Source organism: Meleagris gallopavo, chromosome 2 (genome assembly GCF_000146605.3).
Source record: "Meleagris gallopavo isolate NT-WF06-2002-E0010 breed Aviagen turkey brand Nicholas breeding stock chromosome 2, Turkey_5.1, whole genome shotgun sequence".
Lineage (NCBI taxonomy): Eukaryota > Metazoa > Chordata > Aves > Galliformes > Phasianidae > Meleagris > Meleagris gallopavo.
Genome location: NC_015012.2, coordinates 16,400,774 through 16,418,253, shown reverse-complemented (window position 1 = coordinate 16,418,253; position 17,480 = coordinate 16,400,774). Strand labels below are relative to the sequence as shown.

At 42.0% G+C, this 17,480-nt stretch overlaps 1 long non-coding RNA gene across 2 annotated transcripts; it reads left to right on the top strand.

The window, feature by feature from the left end:
- Positions 1–3,522: 3,522 nt before the first annotated feature.
- On the top strand, positions 3,523–15,110 carry LOC104909565. Of its 2 annotated transcripts, none has more exons than XR_004158791.1 (3): positions 3,523–3,604; positions 6,155–6,336; positions 12,858–15,110. It is a non-coding gene; the product is annotated as an uncharacterized LOC104909565 (long non-coding RNA). The 2 variants fall into 2 exon arrangements; XR_002111696.2 differs by lacking the exon at positions 12,858–15,110 and adding an exon at positions 11,098–11,336.
- Positions 15,111–17,480: the final 2,370 nt, after the last annotated feature.

The window sequence follows — 17,480 nt, the reverse complement described above, 5'->3', positions numbered from 1 at the left end:
AGTTGTAAATGTTTAAGCAGAATGTGGTTTTAATTCTAGAATAAGGTAGAAAATTTAGTTACTTAAAAATATTCGTTAGTGCACTCTTGGGTTCCAAGACTCACAAACAGATTCACAGAAGGCTTCTGGCGTTTTAATCCACACCCCTTAATTTTCAGTAAGGCATCACAGAGCAGAAAGCAACTAGGATGTGAGTTGATGGCTTCAAGCTGCACCAGGGCAGGTCCTGGTTGGATATTAGGGAACACTTCTTCTCAGAAAGAGCGGTGACACAGTAGCACACGGTGCCCAGGGAGGTGATGGAGGCACCGTCCCTGGAGGTGTTCAATAACTGCGGAAGTGGCACTGAGAAACATGGGTTAGTGGGCATGGGTTGACAGTTGGACTCAGTGATCGTAGGGGTCTTTTCCAGCCTTAATTATTCTATGACTTCAGCAGATGCTGCAGCGACAGAAGTGACTTTCCTCTGGTTCTTGTGGGACAACCTGCATTGGAGGAAGGGAGAAATTCGGCCTTGGTCCCCAGTTATAGATCTTAACCATGTTACATCCCCAAATCATTAAGGCCCTGATGGTACCAAGCTAACAAGTAGTGTGACAGTCTGCAAAGCTACTTGTGCTGAGCCATGCAGGGCTGCAGACCAAGTCAGGCCAGGCAACAGAGACATTACACCCAATTACGGTTTTCAAAGTAATGTAAAAAATAGGTTTTTATGTTTTTAACAGAATTTAAAAAGATAAAGCATTCTACTTCAGAAGAGAAATACTTGAGCAGAGTATTTGACCACAGACAGCAAACAACTGGTTCTATTAAACATGGTGCTGATGTTCAGTCTCTTTTCTGTGATGCTCCTACTTTCCTCATGCCTCTCATCATCTTATTCTAGTAAGACAATGAAACAAAATCCGATCACTGCAACATGGAGGCCAAGCCAGAGACAATAAGCAAAGAAATCAGGCTGGCGTATCTCACAGAAGGTGAGCTCACACACCTTGGCTTTATGAGCTGCTATTGCTGCATATCTGCTTTCAGTTAAATTGACTTCTTTGATTTAAACCTGTTCAACTAGTCCTGTGTGTTACTTTTTAAAATACAGTAATTTAATCTTAATTAACTTTAAGCTTCAACAGCTATGTTTCTACTAACATGTTAGCATATATACATGTACATAGGTTTTCCACTCTGTATTTAATCAAGATGAAGTGTTTAAAGAGAAATGCTGGCAAGAAGCAAACAGAAGAAAATGTATGGGAGATTTATTCAAACGTGGCCACCCAAAATGTAAACCCCACATATGACATCTGGGCTCAGTTCACATTGTTCTGGTGTCTGCCACTGAAACTGCCCTAACCAGCTGGACAAAAACTGTTTCTAAAAACCAAGCTAACATAGCACACATACCATCACGCAGCTGTAAGAAACTATATTTAATAAATATTAGAGCAGAGCTCAATGCATGTAGGTCATCCTTCCCATACTCTTTACAGTGCTTGACTTCTAAGATCGTTATAAAAATAACCACAGAAAGTTAGTTTCATTAGGAACAATTTCACTAAATGAATCAGAACCCTTCAGGGCTTGCCTTGCCTACCCCTCCCTTGTTTTCATAAATCTTTCTTACTTTCCTTCCTTAACCTTAAAAGACTTTATCTGTCCTACTGCCACCACTTTCTATGGGGACATTTATAACACAGAATTTGGATTTCCCAGTTCTGGCTAAGTGAGCATTGAGCAGATAACCCCAGGGACCCAAGTGATGAAATAACATGATAAGTTTCAGTGAAACTTGGAAACAAGTAAGAACTGACGATACTTGCAGACCTCACAGTCTTCTCTTTTTTCCTGTTTTTCTCTCCTTTCCTCCCTATTCCTCCCCAGTTCTCCCTGTTGCAAGGCAAGCTGAGCCAAGCCCAAAACATGACCTACAGAGGCAGAGCTACTGCCACACTTCTCTTTTAAACAAAGGAAAAAGGGTGGTTAGGCTGCTCTCCAGACCAAGCTATTCTAAACAGTGAATTCGTAATTAGCTCTGGCATTTGGTAGACTGTTACTTTTCAGACACTTCTTCTTTATGCTAAACGTTAAAAGCAGAACCATCCCTGACTGTTAGTGCAGCAGCCACTTGTACCCACCATGGATGCAGACGTAATGTTCATGTTCCTAAGAGCAGCCCCAGGCATTTCCAAGCCCTCCAGTAGAAGATTTCTGTTACTATCTAAACCCACGCAATGCTTATTTGTTCTGGGCTGCTTAACCACATACACACAAAGGGAAACTACACTTTGTTCTCAAAGACAGCACTGTGCAGACATCAGCACGCTGGTTCGGTGTCCTGGGGATGGTTCAGCCCACAGATACTTCCCCCCAGCCCACACTGAACTGTGCAGTCTCAGGGAGCTTTGATGAGTATTGAAGGGCCAGAAAGAAATGCAGTCAAATGCAAAACCAAACAAATAAACAACAACAACTTACACTTTCTCTGTGGGAAATCCAGGCTCCTCCCCAGCCTTAGTGGTGGAGCACAGGCAGGGGCAAGCCAGCATTTTGCTGGTCACGGAGAGTGCAAACCTGACCTGAAAGCACCCTCCTCTGCATGCACACAAAGCTGCTTCCTGCTCGGACATGCTTTGCACTGTTGCCAGCAGTCAATATGACTCCATCTAGTTTTCTTTCCCTTCAGAATGGCTCTTGTAAGCTGTCCTGAACAGACGCTGCCCATCCAGCACCTGCCTGAGCCGGAGGACCCACAGACCTCAGCAGGGCATCTGATTACCTTCCTTCTATCCTCCTTTTCCATCAGCCATTTACAAAACTATTACCTGGACACTTCTCCCCACGTTACGACTGCCATTGGGCCATCCTCTTGGTGAAGATGCAAAATGGCAGCCTGGATTCTCCCAGATGAAATAGCAGGACAGCTGCCTGTGGCCATGAAAAGCCATACAGCTGTCGGGCCAGGCTGAACAGACACGAAGAGATTATCACTGAATCCTTCAGCCTTGCTTCAGAGCTGGGGTTTTAAAGCATTTCCTCATTTGGAGTAGAAATTTTTTTTTTTTCTCCGTGCAAACTCAGTGCCCTGACTCGATAACATATCTTTAAACTAGCTATTGTTGCTTCACAAACACTTGGGGTGGGGGGGAAGGGTGCAGGTGTAGAAACTTCCCCCTTAGGGTATCCAGAAACACAACATTCAGGGCACCGAAGCCGATATCGAACCACCCTCACTGCAGTCTCACCTTCCTTCCCCTCTCATCTCACAAACATCTATTTCATGAAGGCATGATACATGGAGAGGCTTCTTGTATCACTTCAAAAAGAAAACCTCCAGGAAATATCTCTCTCAGTGCTTTCTTTTCTACATACCAAGTTTTATATCAACAAACTGCATGGGTCATGAGCTGTGAGCTTGGCCAATCCACTGCTGATTTTGTTCTCATTTGAAATCAAGTTTTGCTTTCAAGTTCAAGACGAGTCGATTTTCTCTTCCTGCACACAGCTGCCAGCAGCTTTGTGACCTTTCTCAAGTGCTGCAAGTTTCCTGTGAGAATTTCCTCTTCTTGAACTACCGAGCGCCTCCCAGCACGCCTGTCTTATCATCCAGGTATCCAGGTTTTCTATTTAAACTTTTACAAGTTTAAGACAAAAAAAAAAAAAAAAAGCAAAATCATCATTTGTTTGGCCTCATTGTATGATGAGGAACAGGACTTCTGCTTTGGGTTTGCTTTTCTGCTCAGTTCCAGTGCTGAGATGAGAATAAGCAAAAGTGATTTCCAGCAACCTTCATTTGAGAGTCCTTTTTGTCTTTGTGGATTTCAGCATACTTACCCTATTTCTTCTATGTGTTTTTTATTATTAGCACACATGCAAATATCAGAGAGAACAGCAGTAGCAAGGTGCATGAAGATAGACAAGATAGCATAGCTCCCAAAGGTCCAGAGGAGCTGAGTTATAAATCATAGCAAAGTCCTACCTGGCTTGGTAGTTGGCAAATGGTGCCAAGCAAATTAGTGCTTTTGGCAGTAATTATCTATAAACATCTTGTGTTTATAAACATGAGGATGTTGTGTACACAAGAACCTGAGACATGTATGAATATAGATTTATATATGCCACATATTGCACATCTTTTGAATATATAGTTAGAATTGGTAAGCACATACAGGTATGCGCAATAATCATATATACATAAACATATATATACTTATTGTATTTGCAGTACATAAATGCATTGTATCTGTAATGTAAAGAAACAAATTTTAGAGTTAAATTGTACCTGGTAAAACTGGCTGAGCTTTCACAGGAATTTTGGAAAGCAGCTTTTGCTTGCAGTCTGCACAACACCATTAGCATCTATTGTACAGCTTCACCCCATTCAGCAGGATCTTTGCCTGTGAGCATTTCCAGAAGCAACATGTCCATGCCTTGTTTTGCTTCTGCAACAGGAAAACTCCTGTGCTGTGCATCCTCAGCAGCTGCCCCATCTCTGCAGTTCTGGGATACTTCCCTCAGGAGCTCTGTTATTTCAGCCACTTCTCCTAAGCTGCTGTCAATAGAACTGAATTTTGTCCTCTGGGTGTAGGTGCTTGGCTGCACTATGCAGCAAGGGAAACCATGAGAGAATAGCAGCACTCTGCTGTCACCATAGCAGCGTGACAGCAGCAACACCACAAACATGTTTCCAGCCCAAAATATCACGTGGCTTTAACCTGGGATCATTCTCACTACAGCATACAGGGCCATACCTGGAAAAGTGGGAAGGAAGAAAGCTCGGGAGATGCCCAAGTTAGAACAGAAGAGATTTTTATTTCACTAAAGCACATTCTGTTAGCTCTCAAATAAATAAATAAATAAATAAATAAATAAATAAATAAATAAATAAATAAATAAATAAATTCCAGAGTTGGAAAAAAATGGGAGGATGCAGATAGAAGAAGTTCTGCAGTGAATTATACATCTTTTACACAGCATTCAGCTTGTTTATTCTCAGATGCAGTATCTTTACAGTCTGGCCCACATAACCAAACTTAGGATGCTTTTGCTTTCTGGCATATACAATGCAGAAGAATAAAAGTATTAGGGGCAAAATTAACAAACATATAGTACATTAAGGAATAACCTTTAGGTACTAACTAGAGCAAGATCTCCACCTGAACTGATGAAAGCTAGAGACCTCTCTAATGTGAGAAGAAAAAATTTTTGTCCAGTGCTTACATAGAGTTCCTTCTAAATTCTCATTGTCTGTTGAAATTGTAGCTGCAAATTCAGTCTGTTACAGCTTCAGTGGCACCTGAAGAGCTTTCATTGCTCTTTCATTGCAGGGCAGTGCCCTGGGGTGGTTAGAAACACAGCCCAGTGACTGCAGTATTAACCTGTGAGCTGAACCAGAATGAGATGATTGCATGAGGCAATTGCTTTTTCAGCCCCGTATCCAGCACCTTCTCAATACATCTATTTGTTTTTTCTGATCTTTGAGGAAGCCATTTGAAAGCAATCTCAAGCACAACATGCATTTCACACAGGGACAGACACACGAGGGGCAATATTTAGCAAACCTATACTTCCACGGTCAATGTGGAAATGAGGATTTGTCGCGCATATCTGAGATGATGCCTGCAGCACTGGCTCGAGTTGAAAAGGCCACCCTAGTTCAGTGTTACTGTTTTATTATATCCTAAAGGGTATGTCCATGTTAAAGGAGCCACTCCATTTCTCCATATTAAAGGAGTTTGGTCTTAAAAAACCACTCTTCCACAGCAACTCTGGACAACAACAAAGAGAGCAGGCTCAAAACACAGGGGACTATTTACAGGTACCTCTTGTGCAACCCAGAGCACGTGCTTGAGCATTTGGCATTTCTTCTGGTTTTATGTGCTACAATTAGACCAGAGAAGAGCAAAGCAATCAATGCTAGGATCTGGAGAACTGGGATGAATTTACTCATCGCAATCACACTGAAGGAGCAGCTCTCAACCTACATGCAGTGCACAAACCAAAAGCTACCAAGAAGATGCTCACTGTGGAAGCACAGGAGACTCAGAGATCTCTCATGGAGCACATTATTGGGAACATGGTGCAAAACCCCCTATTCCATCAGTGCCTCAACAAAGTGAATCCTGAGAATGCACTGACCCACATTGCTCTTTCCATACAGGCACTACCTTTAATTACACTCTGTGGAAGTTAACACACAGCCGTCGGCTCTCACAGCAGCAGCAGTTGATGCAGCATCATTAGCAGTTCTGGCAGCCCACCGAGAAATAATTACACACATAATGGAACCACAACAGCGATGACAGGCTCAGCACACAGCCATGTAATCAAGGGAACATGTAGGTAAGAACAATACCAGCATACAGAAACTCAGAAGGAAATAACAAGTGTATTACTGAAATAGGTTTAAAGGAGTAGGAAGAGAACTGGGATGGGAGGGAATCAAACTGGCATTTCTTTTGATTCAAGATCGACATCAGCTATAATCTATATGTTTAGGGTTGGGTCCAATTCAAATCCCAGTGGACCTCCCACCCACATACACTTCATTTGCAGAACTGATTTAGTTCAGTTCAGAACTCAACTTCAGGAGAAATACTTTAAAATACAACATTCCATAACACTTAGAAAGTGTTCAAAAAGTGAATATTTCTTGGGCCATTTTCGCGTTGCGAAGCAAAACATTTAAGAGTGGTTCTGATTGAGGCTTAGCCTCAAGTGGCAGAATACTAATTTAATTCTTGATCCCTCTCTCACATCCCCAGCTGCCACAAGTCACTGAAACTATGAATTATGGAACACTGAAATTTATATTTTATAAGAGATCTCAGAAGTAATGCCAGTCTTTGGAAAATCAATATTTTGAACACTTCAGAAGTTCTATATGAATGAACCAGTGTCATCTCTTTAATTTTTACACCTACTGCCTCGTTGGCTGTGCTTGGCAGCACAGAGGCAAGCTTTGGTTTCAGGGTGAGACAACATTTTATGCTAAAACCTGACAGTTCTTGTTTCATCCCGTTTACAGTGGACATTTCTAGATAAACAGCAAAACAACATCAGCTTTTGCAGTATTTTCCTTCCTTAGAAAAAAGAAACAGAAAATAGTTCTGACTTTTTGGATCCAGGTACACCTGCAGTCTTCTGTAGAAAGCTTTTGATTTACTGCTGTCTTTCCTAACCCCCTGCCCCTCCCCACAAGAAAAGTAGCATGCACTTCATTGTCATGTATCTGAATTTCTAAACGTCTAACTTACGCAAAACAAATACTTCTGTCACTTTTGGAGGCAATTCTTGACAGAATTCTTTAGCTTCTTCATTATTCCTCTGTTGCCATGCAGTGTTTCAGGAAAAGCATTACAGAGAAGCCAGTTAGATTCAGTTTGCCTCTAGGAACAGCAAGATTCCAGTTCAGCAAGTCAGGTGAAATCCTGATCTCCCACTCTCAGCATGTCTGGAAGCAGGAAGGTGTATGCAGAACTCTCAGTGTGCAGCAGAGGAGCACACAATCTGTGTCTATGCACCAGCTGCATATCCTGGCCTGGCATATCTACCTCTGCATGTGGGCTTCATCAAGTCAGACCTCTGCACAGAGCTCTGCTTGACAGAAGGATTTGTCTACTGATACAAGCGGTGGAGATGGTAACCAGGAAAACTATGGCTTGGGTTCAATGCAAGTTCATATAAAACACAACTAAAATTTTCACGTGCAGCCAGACACAGTCCATAGTCAAGTCCTTCATAAGGAAATGAATTTGTTTGGGTTCCTGAAGCTGTGCCAAGCAGACGCACATGCTTATAACATGGTGTGAAGGCTTGCAGCAGTACTTCTAACCCCATTCCGTTCTTGGTTGCCATTGGGACAAGCCAAATGCCTTCTGAAAGGTGGGGAGGAAGCAGCAGGGGGTTGTTCTGTTTTTCATCTTTCTTTTTTTTTTCCACCGTGACAAATGAAAGCCTTCAGCAGCACGCACAAATAACTGTCCCAGCAGTGCGGTTTCTTCAGATCATTTCCTGCTCGTTGCCTTAGCCCGTTAATTTCTCTGTGCTGTTGCTGAAGTGCTCACAACAAAGTGAGGATTTGGTCAAAACCAAATGGAGCTCCAGTAAGCTGTCAGGAATCAAACACCCAGACAGTACAGCGAAACTTGCTTTCAAATAATATAGTGGACTGTTTAGATCAGTGTTAAGCTACTGCAGGGCTTTCGTTGTACTGTTCAAAAAAAGATACCGTTGTAGAATCCCCAGAGTGGAATATACTGTATCAGAGCATCAGTCTTACTGAGTTTCCCCCAACCCTCAAACACCACTTGGGATCAAATTACACTCAGTTAAAATCATAGCAGTTTTTCTGGGTTTATGTCGTAGCTCTGAAATGCAATACAGCCCTTCAGAAAACAGCTTCATTTACACGGCACAAGACTAAGCACAACAGCTTTCTGAAAGCTTGAGCAGATCTTTGCTGTACCTAATTTATCCATTATTTCCCACCATAGAGAATAAGTTACTTGTACATGTGGCTCTTGCAAACCTACAGAAAAGAGTTAGACAGTATTTCTTTTTATATGCCTTTGATCTATACACCAACAACACACTTTCTTGATCAGTTACCACATAGAACAGGAGAAGGCCCATGTAGCTTTTTGAGTCTCTCGCCACTATACTTATCAGCAATATTTATAGGTTTATATATAATGCCATCATTTTTAAAAATATGTTTTAACTGAACATATCTTTTTGCATTACCTTTAGAAGATTGAATCCCTTCTGCACTTTAAAAAAAACAACAACAACACTACATTGTGTCCTTTCAGAAGAGTGAAATTGAGATCTTTTCTGGTGGAGAATCTTGGGAGGAAGAAATGAAAGAAGAAGAAGAAACAATTGCTAGTTTTGTTTGTCTCATTGAATGTTTGTCTAAAAAGTGACTTTTTTAGCACTAAAGTTAGCAAAGACCTAAGTAGAAATGCCTGAGATCGCTGCCCTGCTGAACTGAAAAATAGGCTTTGCAAGAAATGTAATTCCCCAAACTTGCTTGGTACTTGACAGGTCTTCACAGCAACATTAATTCAAGAGTATCTTGTACTATGTCTGTTCTCTCCTCTACACATCTGTATCAATGACATCAGTGACCTACAGGCTGCACACGTTGCATTGATAAGCCCCAGGGAACTGCTTACAGCCAGCCAGCGATGTGCCGTACCCTCAGTAGGCCTCAGGTCCTTTCACTCCTTCTCCCCACTTCCTGAGGCTCTTCTTCCTGCCTGCATTTCCTCTCTGAGGACAAACTATGCTCTTTGAGAGCATTGCAATGAAAGACACTGGTATTACCCAGCCTGAGTAGGGAATCACGTACACATGGGGCACATTTTCCATCTGTGCTGGCTGGACTTTGAAAAAAGGTGATTTCAACAGTTCTGAGGGGTTCTACCCCTGACACCATCTCAGGGAAAGCAAATCCCCCAAATAAGTAAATAAAACGTAGCAAGCATGTCATATCGCATGATATTTAGAACAAAGGCTTGAACTTGTAAATGCATCACTGGGTTATTCCAGCTGAGCAGAGCTGGGGAGCCCAGTCCAAGCAGCAGCTGACAGCACTGTGAGCTGTAAGGCCAGGCCTGCGCACTCGGGGCTTTACATGTCCTTGATATGGCATTTTAAATAGCTCTAGAAAACATTCCTGAATGCCTGTACACGGATATCCCATCTGTTATCGCTGCAAACCCTGCAGTTGTAGGTCTTACCAGCAGATGCCACTGCAGTCAAGTTGTTATAAAATACACAGCAGAGTCATTAATGAAGACCTCTTGTTAACTAGCACATCTTAGACATCTTAGACATAATACCTACGCAGAAACTCTACAAAATGACCTAAATCACCAATTGTTCAGTGGAGTAAAATCCCCCAAATCCTGCAGCATTACCATCCCTCCCAGAGACTGGGGTGTTCTCAAGTGTAGCACAGAAACAGAACCACAGCATTGCAAAGAGTGAAGGTATCATCTGATACCAGAAGAAAGGCTGTGTGTGGCAGATGCCAGGCACTTCCTCTAATCCACCCTGAAGGAGGCTCAGTGGACAACAACAGACACTGTAGAGCATTGGGAAGCAGGGACAGTGGTGGCATCCCGCCGCCCGTGCTCTCTGAGTCACGGGCAGCCTGCTGTGTCTCAGCATCTTTTCCTATGGGGAAAAGATGGAAGAACTGATCTTAATGCCTTAGCTATAGCTAAGCATATAGAGACAGGGTGGTAGAGAAAGCCCTGCTGCAACAATATTTCTGCCTGCTGCCAGCTGTGCTCCTGAGGAGTCTGATAAGGCCCAAAACATCGTGCTGAGGCCTGGCAGCTGTGGGCTGTGACTTATCCAAGGAGCGGCTCACCACAACAGTGAGCCAGGCTTCACCACACCCTGACTTCCTGCATTTCACTTTTCAGAAGAAAAATATTGTTTCAAAGGACATGTAAAGAGACCAGGAGAGATGAGCTGTGGATTCGGTGCTGTAATAAGACAAATGATATGGAATTGGATCTTCAAATCATAGAATTAACACATTGCCACTCTGAAGACAGTTCCGCAAACGTCAAGAGACATTTAAGGAGACTGCAGACCATGTCTGTGCCAAAAAGGGTTGATGCTGATGCAACAGGTGCCCAGCACACCCTGCTGTTTAAGCAACTGGTGGATTAGGTCCAGCATTCAGCTGAACAAATAGCACTGCTAGGCTCCTCTAAGCAACAACCAACTTTTACTGACCCCCAAAGCTTCTTACCTTACCAGCATCCAACTGGACTTGACTCAAGATGGTAACACTCATCATCTTGACTCTAAATGCATTGATGAGATTAGCTGCCCTACGTAATGCATTTTTCTGTGTACTTAGATTAAATGTAGGTATACAGCAAAGGAACATGTTGCTTCATATCAGGAAATAATGCAAACCAGAGAACCAAGATTTCCTTCTCTTTTTTTTTTTTTTTTTTTCTTTCAGTCTTAGTAGCAGTTTTTTGGGGTCAGCTCTTAGAAATACAGTGGTGTCAGTCCAGGTCAGGTTTTCATTTTTCTAAATACAGCTTATTGCATCTCATTTCTTTCTTCTAGCACAAGATACTGCTACCACAAGTAAAGCCTGGATGCTTGTGCTTTTTCTCTCAGCTCCTACTACACAGTACCCAAGGCTGATGAGGAAATGCATGAAAAATTTGACTAGATTAACACCAAGCACTGCCCTGAAGGATGTTATTTTCACTTGAACATGATCAAAGGCTGAGATCAAGGAAAGAGCCATTCAGACACTGGAGAAAAAGAGAAGGGATTCTTTAATAAAGTCACAGAAGAATGAATGGAACCTGTGTAAAAATATAACTAATTTGCAGCAACTGCACATTTGACAGAAGGAAGTGGAAGCAGCAGCTGCAGAGCCCTCCTCCTTTACTCCAGTGACTACTGGTGTTCGATTATACTCTGCCATCATCACTTGACATATTAATTGCTTCTGCTGCAACACAGCTATTTGTGTATGCTCAATATGAACTTGGGGGCAAGCTTCCTGCAATATCACCCGTGTTGTTTACTGGGATTATTTATCCTGAGTATGAAGAACTCCTTTTAAAAAGTCTAAACCTGCAGCCTATGCACAGGTGAAGCTTTGGTTCGGGATGAGAACTGAGGGATTAGATCCTCTAATCAAAACCTCTATTGCCACAGGCTACTTTGTGTTCCCGCATGGAATTTCCACAAGCAAAGTCTCTATAAATGTAACAGAAATGCAGGTATGCATTGGACCTCCAGGCATCATCCAGTCAAACCCCTACAATGAGGAACCATCACGTAGCCCTCAGCCGACATCACTGAGATCCTTTAATAAAACCCTTCAGTGAAGAACACAAGAATGAACTATTTCAGGCTCATTAACCATGAAATCATCTTCACTTCATCCTGTGAACTGGTTTGAGTCATTACTGTAACAGCAGTGGGCTCGAGACATCATTTGCCACTCCTGTGTGGTTTTATGGGATGCTCTCAGAGCATCATTAAAGCTGAGATACAATCTTGATGTCTTCATCCTTATCAACCAAGCAGGTGACCTCATTCAAAGGAATTGGTTTGGACATGTTTGCTCTCTTCAAGTCTGTGATAGCAATTTGTTTTGTTTTAAGCCAAACTACCTACCTTACAGGTGCTTATAATCACATTTTAATAACGTCAGCATCTCCCAAGGATCACAGGTCATAGAACATCCTGAGCTGGAAAAGACCCGCAAGGCTCATTTGGCTCCTGGCTCCGTACAGCTCCACCTAAAAATCAGACCTGAGAGTGTTGTCCAGACACTCCTTGAACTCTGACAAGCTGAATGCCATGACCACTGCCTCAGGGAGTCTGTTCCAGTGCTAATGTGTCCATAGCTCCTCCAGTCTCCTTTTTCAAGCCTCTTCTCATTGGCAATGGAGACTGTGTTACCCAATTCCAGTGATACAGACAGAGCCCACCAAACACGCCATGAGGTAAAGAGGCAGTGAAGCTATGATCACATTCATATTGTGAGAGTGTTGAGATGCCTTAGAAAAGCCTCTTTAGAGAATGGGGGGGAAAACAAATGAACTCCAGGAGTCTCCTCTAGCCTTAATCATGCTATGGTTCTGCAGTTGTTGGCTTTGTGGAATATCAGGCACTAAAATGATCCATTGCCAGTAGAAACTTTAGAACTGAAGTGTGGTAGTATTCTGTCTTTGCTTACATTGAAGAAGCAGCTAGAATTCCGAAGGCAGAAGCTAGCACTCAAAAATCAGGAGCTGCTGTTAAGAAGTTACCTTTTTAAAGTAGAGGCACTAATTGGTGATTAAACACACGACTTATTCCAGGGCTTCTGGACACAAGAAGTGGCACGGACCAACCAGGCCTGTGGCACAGCAGGGAGGAGCAGCCGTCATCCCGATAACGGTACATCAGCACAGAGGGCAGAGCAGCCCTTTCCAATTCCTCTGGCCCATCCGCAGGTTGGCGCAGCCATTTCTTAATTCTCTAACACTGCTGCCTTGTTCTGTTATGTTCTGATTTCTCCTCCCTAGAGCACTTTTTCCCTTTCTTGGTCCTGCTTTGCCAGCTACACTTCTATCTTCTATATCCTACAGATCATCATCTCATGAATTCCATTACTGTCCACTGGAAATGTCTTTTTTTTTTCCTCCCAATTTTAAACAAGTTTTTACATACCTAGGAATCATACGCATCCTCCCCTAATTACCTCACTGTAGTTAGCAGAGTGTAACCCCTCCATTGTAAGCAATACCTCTGTTCCCACAGACCGCATTTTTCCTCTTCGTTGACTCCAGCTATTTTACATGTTTCCCATGACACAGCACAATATTGGGCATTGTATCTGCAGTGGAACTGCCCCACAACTTGCTTGGGCAGCCGCCTTTTCTGGGTCATTTCACAGCAAATGGTTACTTGCTCATTAGCACACAGCCCCATGGCTGAGGCTACAGCCTGAACCGAGCGTTCTGTGGAGCATTTTGTACATTTGCATTTTTAAATTCAATACTACATACTGCAGCAAATGCATGAGTATTTGTACCACTGCTTCTTGAAGTTTGGCAGGTAGGTGTCTTTTACGTGTTTAAAGCAAACAGCATTACGTCAAGCAGCACAGGTTGCATAACCTCCCCTTTCCCCACATTCTCTACAGCTGCAGACAGATCATTTTTCCTTTAATAATCACATCACTTTTGCAGTTGTTGTTAAGATATAACTGCAGGAATATTGATATGGTGGAACCCTCAGCTGCAGGGAACCAACACTACAGCAGCACACAATCACTATTTAACTCACAACAGACTGCAGTGAGGTACAGATCACCTGGAACCTGAATCCAATGACTGTAACACAAGTCACCTTAGCAGAGATCTTCAAAATAGCTCCTGATTACAGATATTTGGAGACATTCTTTGATTCAAATGAGGATTGCCAAACATATATTCCAGACTCTGCCTTGAATAAAGCAGAATATCTCAGCTGCTGCAAGCTCAGTAACACTGAAATTCTATTGTTTGGTCCAGAATGCATCTTTTATCTATTTATCTATCTATCTATATATATAGATTTATTTAAGAGACAGACTCTAGAGTTCATATATATGATCTGAAGCATAGAAGTGCTACTAAGCACTGAGTCAAAATCCTTCTCTTTGTACAAAGCCACATGAACCTCTTTATCCCTCCAAACATGTAACTGTAACACACACCACACAAAGGAAATACTGTGCTATGGAAGAAGAGCAATTGAGGCATCAGCAGAAAAGCATGGAACTCCACAATAAGTACAGAAGCACTTAATATCATTGGGAATTAGGTATGTAAAGGTATCTAAGCACCATTGTGAACCTGGGTGTAAGATCATTTACTTTCTTTTTTCTTTTTTAAAGCTCATAAGGCATCTTCAACATGCATGAAACTCATGACCATCAGGCATCAAAGAGAATCCCTAATGTGGGCAGAGGGGACAGGAACACTGCAGGCTCACTGCACGCTGCTCTGGGTTTGGATCACACGCAAAATGAATACAAGGCCTATATTTGCCTGTTCTCGTTTCAAGTGAGAGTGTCTCAGTGACAGATCATAATTCATAAGTAACAAAATTACTTGGAGATTATTTTTATTGCAAATATTTGTTTTACAGTGAATCAGTACTCATTAATAACAGCAGCTGAAAAGAACTTTTATAGCTGAAAAGGGTTCTTTCATAGAAATTCTTGGAAAAAATTACCAGAATTCATGTACTGAACTTTGTTAATACAGTAAGAAAAAGTTGCCCATCATTTTAATTTCTCAGGCTTCAGAATCTCTTTACAAGAAAAATGAAGTATTTTGAGATCAAAAAGAACTTCTTTCATCTATTTTGTAACCATAAATTTGCAACTCATGATTTGGAAGGCATGGATCTCCTGCAACTCTTCCACGATGCCATTCCAAAAGGTTTCTTAGATTACTTATCTTCACGTTGATCATTTGGACTTGGTCAAGTTGTACTTCCTTTTGGCTCTCTTATATTTCACTTTTAGGGTTGGTTATAATCTATAGAGCATTTCAATCATTCTCTTAAAGCTCTTGCTCTTAAAGCAATATTGATGCCCAATCAGAAACAAAGCCAATAATTTCCTGAACCTTCCTCCTCACATCTCTCACCCAGAGTTCTACTGAAATACTCCAGCATTCTTTAGAAGACCATTTAGAAGACCAAAACTTCAACCAGCAAATTCAGCAATCTAAAAATAACTTAAAAACCTTTAAAGGATCAGTGATGTCTTTATTTTAAATCCTTCCCTCAGTTTTGTATAGCTGATTCTTGTCATCATTTAAGGCAGCAGGTACAGAAACCCACCACAGCTGCAACAAAGCAGGCTGTCAAGCAGAGGTGCTGCCTGCTGCACATGGGATATCCAGTGTGCTCACCCAGATAGCAATTGGGGAACACTCACCTGGCAGGAGGGGAAACTCAAGAAAGGTTTGTCCTGCTGGGACAAGAGCTGAGAGACACACATTTCACATCACTGTACTCGAGTTGAGAATCGCTGAAGTACACAAATACAAATTAATTCAAATTGCCATCAAATAGCATCCTACTAAAACTAAAAAAAAGAGAATGGCTTAACAGCCATCCTCTGCCTTTTCTGAACTACTTAAGACTATAAACATCCTCCAGGGAACAGGTCAATAATACAGAATTGCCATGTGGAATACCCCTCATCTGAATCAAGGACGACTTTAAGACAAACCTATTGGTTTCCCTCACTGCTCTAAATGATGAGCACCTAAAGCCTTTTTGTGAAAGGAACCCATCACACAGGAGACACTCTCCTGGTGCCTGCCCTGCCAGCCACAGATATGTGTGTGTGTGTGTGTGTGATGTGGAATGACCTATCAATGGCGCACACAGAAAACCAGCACCCAGTGACAAGAAAAAAAATACGCATCCTCACATTTCATCTCTAATTATCAGTGTTTATTTAAAAAAAATGATACTGAACTGTATCAAAAGAACCTTTCATAAGCATGGATATGAAGAGGGAAAAAAGCTAATGAGTTATCACTGAGACTTAATAGGAGCTTCTGTCTCCAAATGAACATTTTCAAGAGAACGTGAAATCTACTCACAGCTCCTAACAATTACATGCACCATGTGGCTGCCTCATGCTTCTCAGCACAGCTCCAATCCACCCCTGCAGCATTGCACCAAGTTTTCCTCTGTGAGCACCAGCTTGGGCAATGATAGCACATCAGAAAAGACGACTGACAGAACTCCACCCTTGGAGCATTCTCACTCTTACTCACTCTAAAGCAAACACTGACTCCTTTCCGAATTACTATTGAGGAACTTCTCCATACAAAGCCTTATCTTCCTTACCTCCATCGAACTCTGTATGACCAAAACTCAGTAGCAGACAGAGCCCAAAGACTCCCATACACTCCCAGCAGATGTGTAATTGCTGTCTTGTCCTGTAACTCCTGCTCCAAGCTGCACCAGTCATAAAGACTACCAAGCTCCTTATTCAAAAAGGATCTATCACTGGTGAGAAACTGCTACTTATTTATTCAGTATCTGTATTTGAGTTAATTAGCAAATCAATTTTGGTTGAAGAAATGCTGTCAAATATCTTTTATTGGTTATTTACAGCATACTACAGGTGCTACGTTGCAGTCATGTTAATAGCATTTGAAGATACTGGAATATCCATCACATGCAACACTGTACAGATGAGGCATGCAAGTCCAGAGCATAGAGATTTTAAGTATGCAGTTGAAAATAGCATGAGCTGTTCTGCTGCCTGCTGTGGGTATGAGCAGCAGCATTCCTAGCCTCCAGTTTAAAGAAAAACAGCCACCTCCTGCAATTCATATTGTGTTTTATTGCTTGCAATTTTTTTTCATAGATGCATAAAAAAGATGGACAGCATTTACTAGGCTGTATAAATACAGGACCACTAATACTCAAAGACAGAATTACATCTGATGTCTAGAAACATTGGAGACTTAAAACCAAACTGTGTAACACAATGTCTATCTACTTCAGAGAAGCTAAGACTCAGGGCTTGAATATGCACAGTATTTTATCATAGCTGAGAGCATACAGAGAGATTTCTGCAATTTGGGTGCACTTAAAAGCATGAAATTACTGCACTTATGACAACATAGAGGATAAATACACGATGACCCATTTACTCTAAAAGTTGCAGACTGATGTCAGTTCTTTCCTTCCAAAGGACCAATGACTTCACGGCAAATGAAGCTGACCTTCAGCTCACACCAAACATAATCAACAATTTCTTACACGCTGGAAAACCCAAACTTCACTGTGGGAGCAGGCCCTAATTGTGGTCAGGTATGCACAGATGAACTGTTTGGAGTCTGTCTGCCCAATGTTCAGCTGTAGTGCTGAAAGGCTCTGCACTTTGGCTTCACAACTGAACTCCTTCCCCATTACATTAG